General features: G+C 39.8%; 1 long non-coding RNA gene across 1 annotated transcript; it reads left to right on the top strand.

Annotated features, from left to right (window-relative positions):
• Window positions 1–2,563: 2,563 nt before the first annotated feature.
• LOC103357385 (uncharacterized) lies at window positions 2,564–10,144 on the top strand. The gene is made up of 3 exons (XR_520201.1): window positions 2,564–2,653; window positions 3,157–3,158; window positions 10,085–10,144. It is a non-coding gene; the product is annotated as an uncharacterized LOC103357385 (long non-coding RNA).
• The last annotated feature ends 425 nt before the right edge of the window (window positions 10,145–10,569 follow it).

The raw sequence follows: 10,569 nt of genomic DNA, 5'->3' as shown, positions 1-10,569 counted from the left end.
TAGTTAGATTTATATTTGGCCTAATATCGCATTCCTAGTCGCAGCAGAATAAAGAGATCTCACGAAACCAGCTCAGAGAGAGAAATTCAGATTTAAGGATTTAAGTGTAAAATATAAAAACTTTTTGTTTGGGTTTTCACACGGTTGAACGCTTTCATTCACGAAGCAGCCATTCATTGGTTGTTTGATATGCAGAGTGGAATAATCCCTCAAAACAATTACAGAAGAGAAAAACTCTCTTCAGACTTCTTTGTCATCTACAAAGAACTACAGAAACACAAACACTGTGTGAAGGAGCTTTTATCTGTCTGTGGTGGAACACACAGATGGACTTTATGGGATTTGGACGCAACATCTTGAACTCTTTGTCGTGTTTCTCAAACCGTTCCTGAACAATGTTTGCAGCGTGGCAGGGAGGATTATCCTGCTGAAAGAGGCCAACAGAAATACAGTGAATGTGTGGTCTGCAGCAACGCTTGTCAAAGTAACATCTACATGAATGTAGGACTCAAGGTTTACCAGCAGAATATTCTCTTCTAGCAGTAAAAAAAAACATTCATCAAATCACACAACCACCTAAGATGCTCACATGTCCACTATAGGTACTTTTGGCTGTAAACGGAGGTCAACACGTCAACGTTTTCAGCAGTTTGCGCTCCAGCAGCTCGTCTGTGGGATCAGACCACAGCCAGTGAGCCTTGGGTTCCCATGACTTCAAGCAGTTCACTGTTGCTATTACCTGCACTTTTGGTAAATAGCAGCCGACACATTCCACCCACTGACAGGAGCCATTGTAACAAGACATTTAATGTTATTCACTTTAGCTGTCAGTGGTTTTAATGTTGCTGTTCAGTGTATTTATGATATAATATACAGTAAAACAAAGGCGCCTTTATTTAAACCTTTTTACATACTTTTATTACCATTACCACTATTAGTAATATGACTGTTATTAATACTATTATTGCTATTATTCACATTGTTGCAGTTGTTGCTGCCACTGTTGCCGTTAGTTTTTGTTGCTGTAATAGTTATTGTTGCGGTTGTTGCCGTTTTAAATATTGTTGTGGTTATTTCTGTCACTGTTTCAGTCTTTGTTGTGGTTGTTGCCTTTATTGAGATTGTTACTGTTGCTGTTGTAGGTACTGTTGCAGTTATTTTTGCTATTATTGCTGCTATTGTTGCGGTTGCTGCTGTTATTGTTGCCGTTTCAGTTATTGTTGCAGTTGTTGCCGTTAATATTGCTGTTGTTGCCGTTGCACTTATTGTTGCAGTTGCTGTTGCCGTTATAACCGTTCATATGTTTATTTTAATCAATCAGCCCTATGCAAAGTGCAGTAAGTAAAAAAGACCCAAATCCATACTTGGTGATATCTGCCTTTAAATTATAAACCCTGGACTATTTTCAGGGTAATTTCACTACCTTGATGGAGTTTTTTTTCTTGGTTATTGTAAGTGTTCAACATAGATGCTGTAGCTTTTTTTTTTTTTTTTCCCCAAAACAGTCTAACCAGATCTTCCATGGTTTTATACACTATTTCCACATCTTCAATATTAGCCTTCATATCAAAGAAATCATGTTTTTTAAAAATAAAATTACTATATTTTTATATACATTTCACTCTAAAATGCTGGCAGTGGGAATATCTTTTCAAATCTGTGTAGGAAAGATTATAAGAAACCTGGTAACATAGAACCACGATGGTAGGATACTCTATGACTGAAATTAGGAAAAATATGTGCTAATATATGACCAACTGTGGTCACATGCAGTAACCTCCTTGTAGAGACGATAAACATGATGCAATGAAATCACGAGCAATTCAAAAAAGCATCATGAATGTGGAGGTAGATGCAGAAGTTTATGTCGACAGCAACTTTGATTACATTTTGTGTAATTTCGAAGTTATTTTTTTCTCACTGACACTTTGTTGCACAGACAAGCAACTAGTACACTTGAAAAGGTCAAGTCATGTGGTTTTATTTGATATTGATTGATGTGATGCACTAAAGCTCACTGCAATAAACACTTTGAGAACAAATCATCCAAGAAGGAGGGATGTGAATTTGGACGTGACATACCTCCGTCGAGCTCAAAGGGTTAAAACAGCACTGATACACTTACAGGCAAACCTGCACACAGTGATTTCAAGGTGAGCTGTTCTACAGATTAAAGCTTTTTCTTCATATAATCCAAGACTGACTCGAGGATGTTGAGGTCGTGACTCCTTGTTAGTCTTCATGGCTGAAGGTAGTCCTTTATAGACTCTGGCTGTGTTTGGAATCACTGTCATGCAGCAGAATGAGCTTGTTGTCGATCAGACGCCTCCGTGGTGGTGTTATGTGATCGACAAGAATCTAAACATCTGAAATCTGCCTGCAACTTTTGCACGTTACTGCCACTGGCCTCCGAGTCATATATTCAACCTCCACAAATAGTTCAGGAGGTACTAACTGACAAAAAAGGTGCAAAGACTTAGGCCACGTTTACACATAGCTGGGTATTTACAAAAAACGGATCTACGTTTTCAAAAATAGTATTGTTCACACCAGATCGTTTTCAAAAAAAACTTCTTTTACACAAACCCGCATAAACGTGTCACTAAGAGCTGCTATGAGCATGCCGAACCTATAGGGGGCAGCGTAACGACAAGTATAAAGCCATGCTAGCCAATCAGAATCCTGGAAAAAACACAACAACGAATGGCACGATTTACTTCCTGTTACTTCAACGATAATGTTTGTTTGGGCCGACAGAGAAGTGGAGCTACTCCTAAACGTGGTGTTAGAGTACAAAGCAAGTAAAATACTATACCACTAAATATTAACTTACTTTCACAGTAGCCAACCTGTAAACATGGGTCACACATATGACGCTGATGACATTTTTGTTGCATACTGTGACGTCAAACTCCGTCTCCTCCTGTCTACACGCAAACGTAAAGACAGACACCTCCACTGTGGCCAGAGTTTTCAGATATGATCGTTTTCAGTGACTTGTAGCTTTGTTTACGTGTAAGCCAAAGGCCCAGACGCATTGAAACAACAGCATTTTCGCTACGCGTAAACAGGGCCTTATTAAGAACGTGACCCAAAAGGAAAAACTGAGTAGGAGGTAATTAGACCCAACTGTGAAATCATGAGTTTTTATGGGAGACGTCACATTATGAGGAAGAAAGAGGAAAACCTCTGCAACAGAGTACAGATGCTAGTGGTGGACAAAGAGTAAAGAAAAAGTCCCAAGTTATGCCAAATCTGTCTCACAAAAATCACATTCTTACAACTAAATAGCATGCTGAAAGTAATGTATTTTCTGACCAAAAGGTAAAACCGTGACGTAGAGGAAAGGCTTGTAGTCTGAAAGAGCCACAAAGTCTTGGTAAAAATGGAGGCATACGTCAGCAACAGGACTTTCAGCCAGGAGATCAGGGCTCATCTCCAGCGTAACACCATTGTTGTTAGAACACAGTTCAGTTTCACTCACTGATTAGGTTTAGAAAAGCTTTGCTAAAGTTTAGGCACCAAAATTACATGGTTAGTTGAAATAACAGGGTTCAAATACAACCCTTTCACAATAGGGTCCTTTTTATGACACCCTTGCTGCCAGATCTACTGAATTCTTTTATTTGCAGTGAGGAAAAAAATACCAAACTACTGCAGAAATTCTACTAGTGGCAAGTTTTTTTTAAAACATTCGTCAGCTTGTGTTGATAACTATGGTAATTAGGTAAGAAATATAGAAAAAATAACAGAAAAACTGGTAAATTAATACATTTTCACGACTAATCAAGTAAAAAGAGTTTCGTTATTAAGTAAATAAAGATACCTAATTCCACCAACTTGGCATATTTTGTTGGTTGATCATATTATATTTATTAGATGTTGTCTTAACTGAAAAAGATTGACGTTACTGTTAAAGCTGTTGAGTTTTTTTCCTTGTTGAGCCCAAACATTATTCTTTTAGAGCCTCATGCGGATCATCACCCTTCATGAATTTAACACACTTCATCCACTTGGCTGTCCACATCCTCTGATGCAAAAATAAACCAAACCACACAAACACGCACACGTCCAAGCACAATATCGGACAACAATGTGCACTAATGGCGGCACACGTGCGGCGCTCACGACGCACATGCACACACAAGTTTTTATTTCACACTTCTCCTGAACTTCCACTGAGGCTGAACAGATGTTTTGTCCAACAGAGATCTGAGCTGCATGTTTCCCTGAGCACAGAGGGGAAAAAGGAGGAGAGAAAAGTTGGAACAAAGCACAGAATCCCCATCAGACTCCATGTCAGCTGTTCAAAATAGTCCATCAACACACACACACACACACACACTCTGCTGGCAATCTAAAAGCACGATGTAAGCACAACTCTTTACTTATGAAAGGACATATGTCACGTGTTTGCGTGTGTGCAGCCGTAAAAAGTGTCTCTGAAGCTCCTTTTATGAAATCCTTCAATATAATCAACAAGCACAATCTCTCCCTGCTGTTTCTGGTTTATAGTGTGCGTCATGTTGTCAGCTGTTTATTAATGGATTCCCACTGGAGCAGCACATGCTACTCACTGATTGCTGCTACACAGGAGCGATTCAACCTACTTACTGTACGGCCATTTTAAGAACGCTTTCATAGTCTTTTCTCGGGAAAATCTTTGTGTTTGCAGGCAATCAAGCATGTTGTGTTGTGTTTGGGATAAACAGAAGAAGAAGAAGAAATGGTAATTCTGTGCTGCTCAGACAAGAACAGAAAAGAAAAAAAAAAAAACGAGCTGCACAGAAAGAAACTTCAGCAATAACGCTAAAATTAAATGTCATGATAAGTTACGGTTTACAGCTTTAATCTGTGGCGTAAATTTTGTTTTAACTCCAGTCAGACTGCAATTACACACTTTAAATTAGCGGCACTGCTGCATATTGTACAAGGCATCATGCTCGGAGTCATTAGCCGGAGCGACAGCACAGTGATGATTATTATTCCCATCATTGCACATGCACCTTTGTGCAGCTTCTGTAATTCATTCATTTATTTATTCACTTCGGATCTCATGGTGATGTGGTTATAATTAACACAACATACATCATCATGTGTCACTTTTTAGAAACAATTAAACACGTGGCCGTGGATGCATCGGAAACTTTTCGCAAACACGAACCTGCACAGCCGAGAAAGTCTTAATTAAAGCGAGGAGGAAGTTGCAGTGTCGAGTGTTTGTGGGAGAGAAGACTTGTTTTTCTGTCTTATCCCGCTGCCTCCGTCGTAATGATTCTACGCGCTGCTTTGTTTGTTGTGAAGCACTCTGAATATTGTTTTTCACATGAAGTTTATTATCAGTGTCTCACCCCTAATGTACCTTGACCAGCAAACAGGAAAAAAAAAAAAACATGCATCTAGTTTATTTTTATACGAAACCATCAGAAAACAGAACCCACCCACGCCAGCCACTCCTGCTTCGCGATTGTCATGTAGCTGTTCTGATTTCCTGCTAATTGTGATCCTGAGATGAAAAATTAACCATCAGCTCTGAGGTCAGGCGCTCTTCGCTGCAGGTCATTACAATGGGAGCTAAATGACTGACTGCTGTAATGTGACGATGTTGAGCTCACAGAAACAGTCAGGGTGAGTAATTGGCCCAGTGCAGCAGAGATATTTGTATTTCCCCCGCAGAGAAATAACCGCACCCCCCCCAGAGCACCGCAAAGAGAGCGAATCGGCAGGCAAGACGAACTTGCGGAGCCTTACAAGTCAAGATAATTCTCAAGTGCAGTGGGGAGAAATTGGCAGATTGAGAGGAGAATAAGTGAGAGAGGCAAAAATCCTTTGCATTTTAATGAAAACTTTGAATTGAACGTTTTTAAAAAAAAAAAAAAAAGGAAGGGGGAGGAAGACAGTAGTACATAAACAAAAAAAACAAACAAAAAAAAACAAGCAATACAGCGTTAGCTTTGGGGGGGTTTGATGGAATTTTTAACCAGGCGAGAGTATGTGTGTGTGTGTTACGCCATCATGATGAGGACGACTGACACACAAACCTGGTGGAGGTGTGAGGAGAATGTGTGATGACTTCAGCCATCAGCTCACCTGAGCGATCAGGGACTTCGGAGGAGGAGGAGGAGGAGGAGGTGGAGGCCGATCGGCTGCTTGAAGAATTCATGAGGTCCTGACAGAAACGTCTCATAAGCAGCGACTGTTTCACATAGTCAGCTGGACAGAGATATTTTACAACTAATGAAGGGTAATAGCCAAAATGATGGACCAACATTCCTCACAGTGACCTTTCAGGTAGGCTCGGCCCTGTTTGCGTGTCTTGTGTGTGCGCTGAGCCAACGGCAGCCTGATAAAAGCGGATCGAGCAAAGCTTCTTGAAGGACGAGTGACCTCATACATCATGCTGGCATTCCTCTGCACAGTGGTGAAATGAGGGATTTACTATCCCACTCCTTCCCTCCTCGCATTCGAGCGCGCGCACACTGCATTTATCCCACTATACTTGCGAGGACCCTCATTGACATAATGCATCCCCCCCCGCTTGAAACATTTCGCTGATCCTACATGACCAAACTTTGCTTTGACCTGCAGCTAATTATGACACCACATCAATTCTGAACAACAAAGAAATGAAAAAAGTCTCCGCTGTTGTTCTGAAATTAACATTTTTTTTCAAAGGCATCCACAAAGGCTGAGTCAGGAGGTACAACGGGAGGATGGAGACATTATTTTGCCACTGGACTTTTATAGTTTGTATCCACAGGACCCGTCACTTCAACGCTTCCCGTCTATGCGTTCTGGTGAAGCCGTGTTGCGTTCTAGAGAGGTCTCGGCTACTTTATGCAAACAAGGAGCGTCGAGCATGGTCGGACTCCTCACGAAACTTTCCAAACACTTTTAAACTAAACCTTGTTCATCTAAAATGAAGACAAATTCAGCAGCTTATTTCGCGCCTGAAATGTTTTTGGAAACATTTTGTTGAACTGTTTTTTCGTAATAAAGGAGAAAGTGTCCAAGCGAGTCTCCACGTTGATGCAGTTTGAAATCCAGGAGCGGAGAGCCTTCAAGTGAAGCGTTGCCTGATCGGATGCAGCAAATATTTGCAAGGACACAGGTGGGTGAATCCTGTGTTGATTCCTGCTGATGAGCACCGACCAGCGGCATGTAAAACCTCCCCATTGACAACGGAGCATCACTCAGGAGCATCAGGTCATTCATCTTGGGCTTAAGTTACATTTTCAGGCCTTATTTACATCAAATTTTCTCTTTCTGGTTCAGTTCAGGCAAAATATCTCGCTTTGTTCGACACTTTCATATGTTAGCAGCTTGGTTAAGGCTCGGCTTGGGTTCAAACATGACACTTAAACTCAATATTGAAGCTTCTCCTCCATTTTCTGGGTTGCTAAGTTCGCCCAACGTATTATTCAAAGTTCCACATCTGATATTTATTTAATGTCATAAGGTCAGAATCACTGATGATGAAACTGAACGTTGAACACTGAACTAACATTTATTCAAATTCCAGATGGTTGAGAGTCAAAATACATTCGAGGTCACAACCCCTGAACTCCACCACATGATCTCACTACAAACATCATATCTCCTGTGACTGACGCAGCAAGAAAACAAGGCAGACTGTCTATTTCTGTAGTAATTACAAAACAAAGCAAATTAGCAAGTTCTCCAGCTTAACATTACGGCATGAAATCAGCAGCAACAAGTCAACAATCTCTCCAGATGGCTGTATTATAAAACATGATTAACGAGTTAGCAGGTATGTTGAGAGTCAAGTCAGTTTTCCATGTCACAAAGGTGACCCCTTTTTTTTTTTTATCTGCTAGATCACCATAGTAACTGATTCTGCACGGCTAACCTGCATTAGAGGAGTATCTGTTCACAGCTTGGGATTTAAATCGGCTGAAAGTAGAGCCACCCTTTCACCAGTTTATTCCCTGACAATTCTCAGATTTATATTTATGTTATATCTGCACAGCCGTTGAGCCGTATGCCTGTAATACCACTGAACGAAGCAATGGACTTACTGTATCACACACTGTATGCATTGTGTTGCCACGGGAACCTACATGTATTTAGCTGGTTATACAGAAAACGCATACATTTTTTAATATTTAGTCCTAATTTGCAGTTAAGTCCATTTTACACCACTGGTACTGGCACCTAATAGAACACAAATTACATGTATCACAGAAAATATTCAACCAATAACAATAATTTAACTGTGATTTGGCCAAGAGCTAAAGTGATATCCTGCATTACGGGACAAAGTCAGACCAAAACATACTTCTTCGTCATCATGTTTAAATGAATGACGCTTCAGAGCTTTGATGTGCAGCTGTCGCGTTAGAAATAAACAGTTGCCTTGATAGTTCACTAAGTGAGAAAATGAATATACCAACATACAATCAACTGTTTCCTACCAGCATTTCTCTGCTGCAAAATTTGCAGTAACAGCATTTTTTTTTACAGAAACCAAAATTTTATATTTTTCTTGGCTCTCTATCAGTAGGCAGCACGTGATTGGCCCATTTTGTGTGGAAGGAGAGTCACATGACACAATAAACACTCCCTTTTGAGAAAGAATGCTCAGTCTAAAGATTAAAACCTGGTTAACATGAAACGTCGATAACCATCATCATGATACTCATTGCCTCTTATGGGGTTTTAGGTTTTGTTGAGCCAGCTAACACAAAGAAAGTCTGGATATGTCAAACCTGTTTCATGGTACAGTCCTGTGCAGTTAACTCCGGTATGACTGATGTCAACAACAGAAAAAAGCCAGAATTACATTAAACTGGAGCTCCACTGTCTCCTTCAGCATGAGAGCGTTTAAGTACGACTTCTGGAATCTGGTTTCACTTGTTACCCCGAACAAACAAATCTTAAATGTCGCCTTTTTTCTTTGACATTATCAAACAGGAGCAGCTTGAGGGGTGAGCACATTTTTTACTTATTCCACAGCAGGTGTCTTTATTGATCATTTCAATCTTTCAACATGTCACTGGGATCATATGTAGCTTTGTTAACCTCCATGTTTCCCTTCACAGATTCTATAGTAAAATCTCTGGAACAAAGCGGTCGAGCTCAGGATGAACCAACACCATCAGAGCTGCAGATATTCTCAGCAAATATTGTTTATTCAGAACAGTTTTTTTTCCAGGCATATCAAATGCATTATTACAAGGAGTTTTCAGTTTTGCTGCTTAAATGCAAATGATGATAATCATTTTGAAAAATGGTCTGCCACCGCAGCGTGTTTGGATAAAGGCTGTATAATTGGGGTGTTGTATTATTGTCCTTTGGTACCTCACAGGGCTCCTAGAGAACTTTGTTCCTCCAAATTCATTTAACATGTTGTTTAATCCAAATTACCACAAGGAACAGGAAGTGTAAGCACAAAAAAAAACTCACATAAATGAGAACGCTTCGGCTTGGCCCCAGTGGAATCTGGTTATTTAGATAGTTAGCCGAGATTTAATTTGAGATCTGACTCAGAGGTAGTCAGATAGAAGAGGTGGATGGATTTTAGTTTGTGGAACAACATTAAAAACAAACATTAAGAAAGTTCAGCTGCAACATACAGAGCTGTTGTTACTCTACACAATCCACTTCCACAGAACACAACTTGTACAGTTTTAACTGTTTCCTAGCCATCTGATAATTGAATAATCATATCAGTAACTGTTTAAGAACAAAAGGTCTAATTTCAGCTTCGTAAATCGAAATATTTTCTGATTTCTTTCCTCCTTTTTCATAGTAAACTGAGTATGATTAGATTGTGAATGAAGCACGACATTTAAAGACATCATTTTAGGCTCTGATTTACATTTTTAACTATTTTTGACATTTATAGATCAAACCGCAAATCAAATAATCAAAAAATAATCAACAAATTATTTTACATTTCTAAAAATTATTATTATCATCATTATTAGTTGTTTCCCTATTTAAGAAATTGTCCATATTTCTACCATCTGCTGTATGATATGATGTAGCTCTGGCTCCACCTCCTCACTAATCCCAATTTAANGCCGAACCTATAGGGGGCAGCGTAACGACAAGTATAAAGCCATGCTAGCCAATCAGAATCCTGGAAAAAACACAACAACGAATGGCACGATTTACTTCCTGTTACTTCAACGATAATGTTTGTTTGGGCCGACAGAGAAGTGGAGCTACTCCTAAACGTGGTGTTAGAGTACAAAGCAAGTAAAATACTATACCACTAAATATTAACTTACTTTCACAGTAGCCAACCTGTAAACATGGGTCACACATATGACGCTGATGACATTTTTGTTGCATACTGTGACGTCAAACTCCGTCTCCTCCTGTCTACACGCAAACGTAAAGACAGACACCTCCACTGTGGCCAGAATTCTTAGATATGATCGTTTTCAGTGACTTGTAGCTTTGTTTACGTGTAAGCCAAAGGCCCAGACGCATTGAAACAACAGCATTTTTGCTACACGTAAACAGGGACTTATTAAGAACGTGACCCAAAAGGAAAAACTGAGTAGGAGGTAATTAGACCCAACTGTGAAATCATGAGTT

The sequence above is a fragment of the Stegastes partitus genome, unplaced genomic scaffold, assembly GCF_000690725.1.
Source record: "Stegastes partitus isolate 25-593 unplaced genomic scaffold, Stegastes_partitus-1.0.2 Scaffold251, whole genome shotgun sequence".
Classification (NCBI taxonomy): domain Eukaryota; kingdom Metazoa; phylum Chordata; class Actinopteri; family Pomacentridae; genus Stegastes; species Stegastes partitus.
The sequence above is the reverse complement of the archived record's forward strand: the minus strand, read 5'-3'. Positions and strand labels throughout refer to the sequence as shown.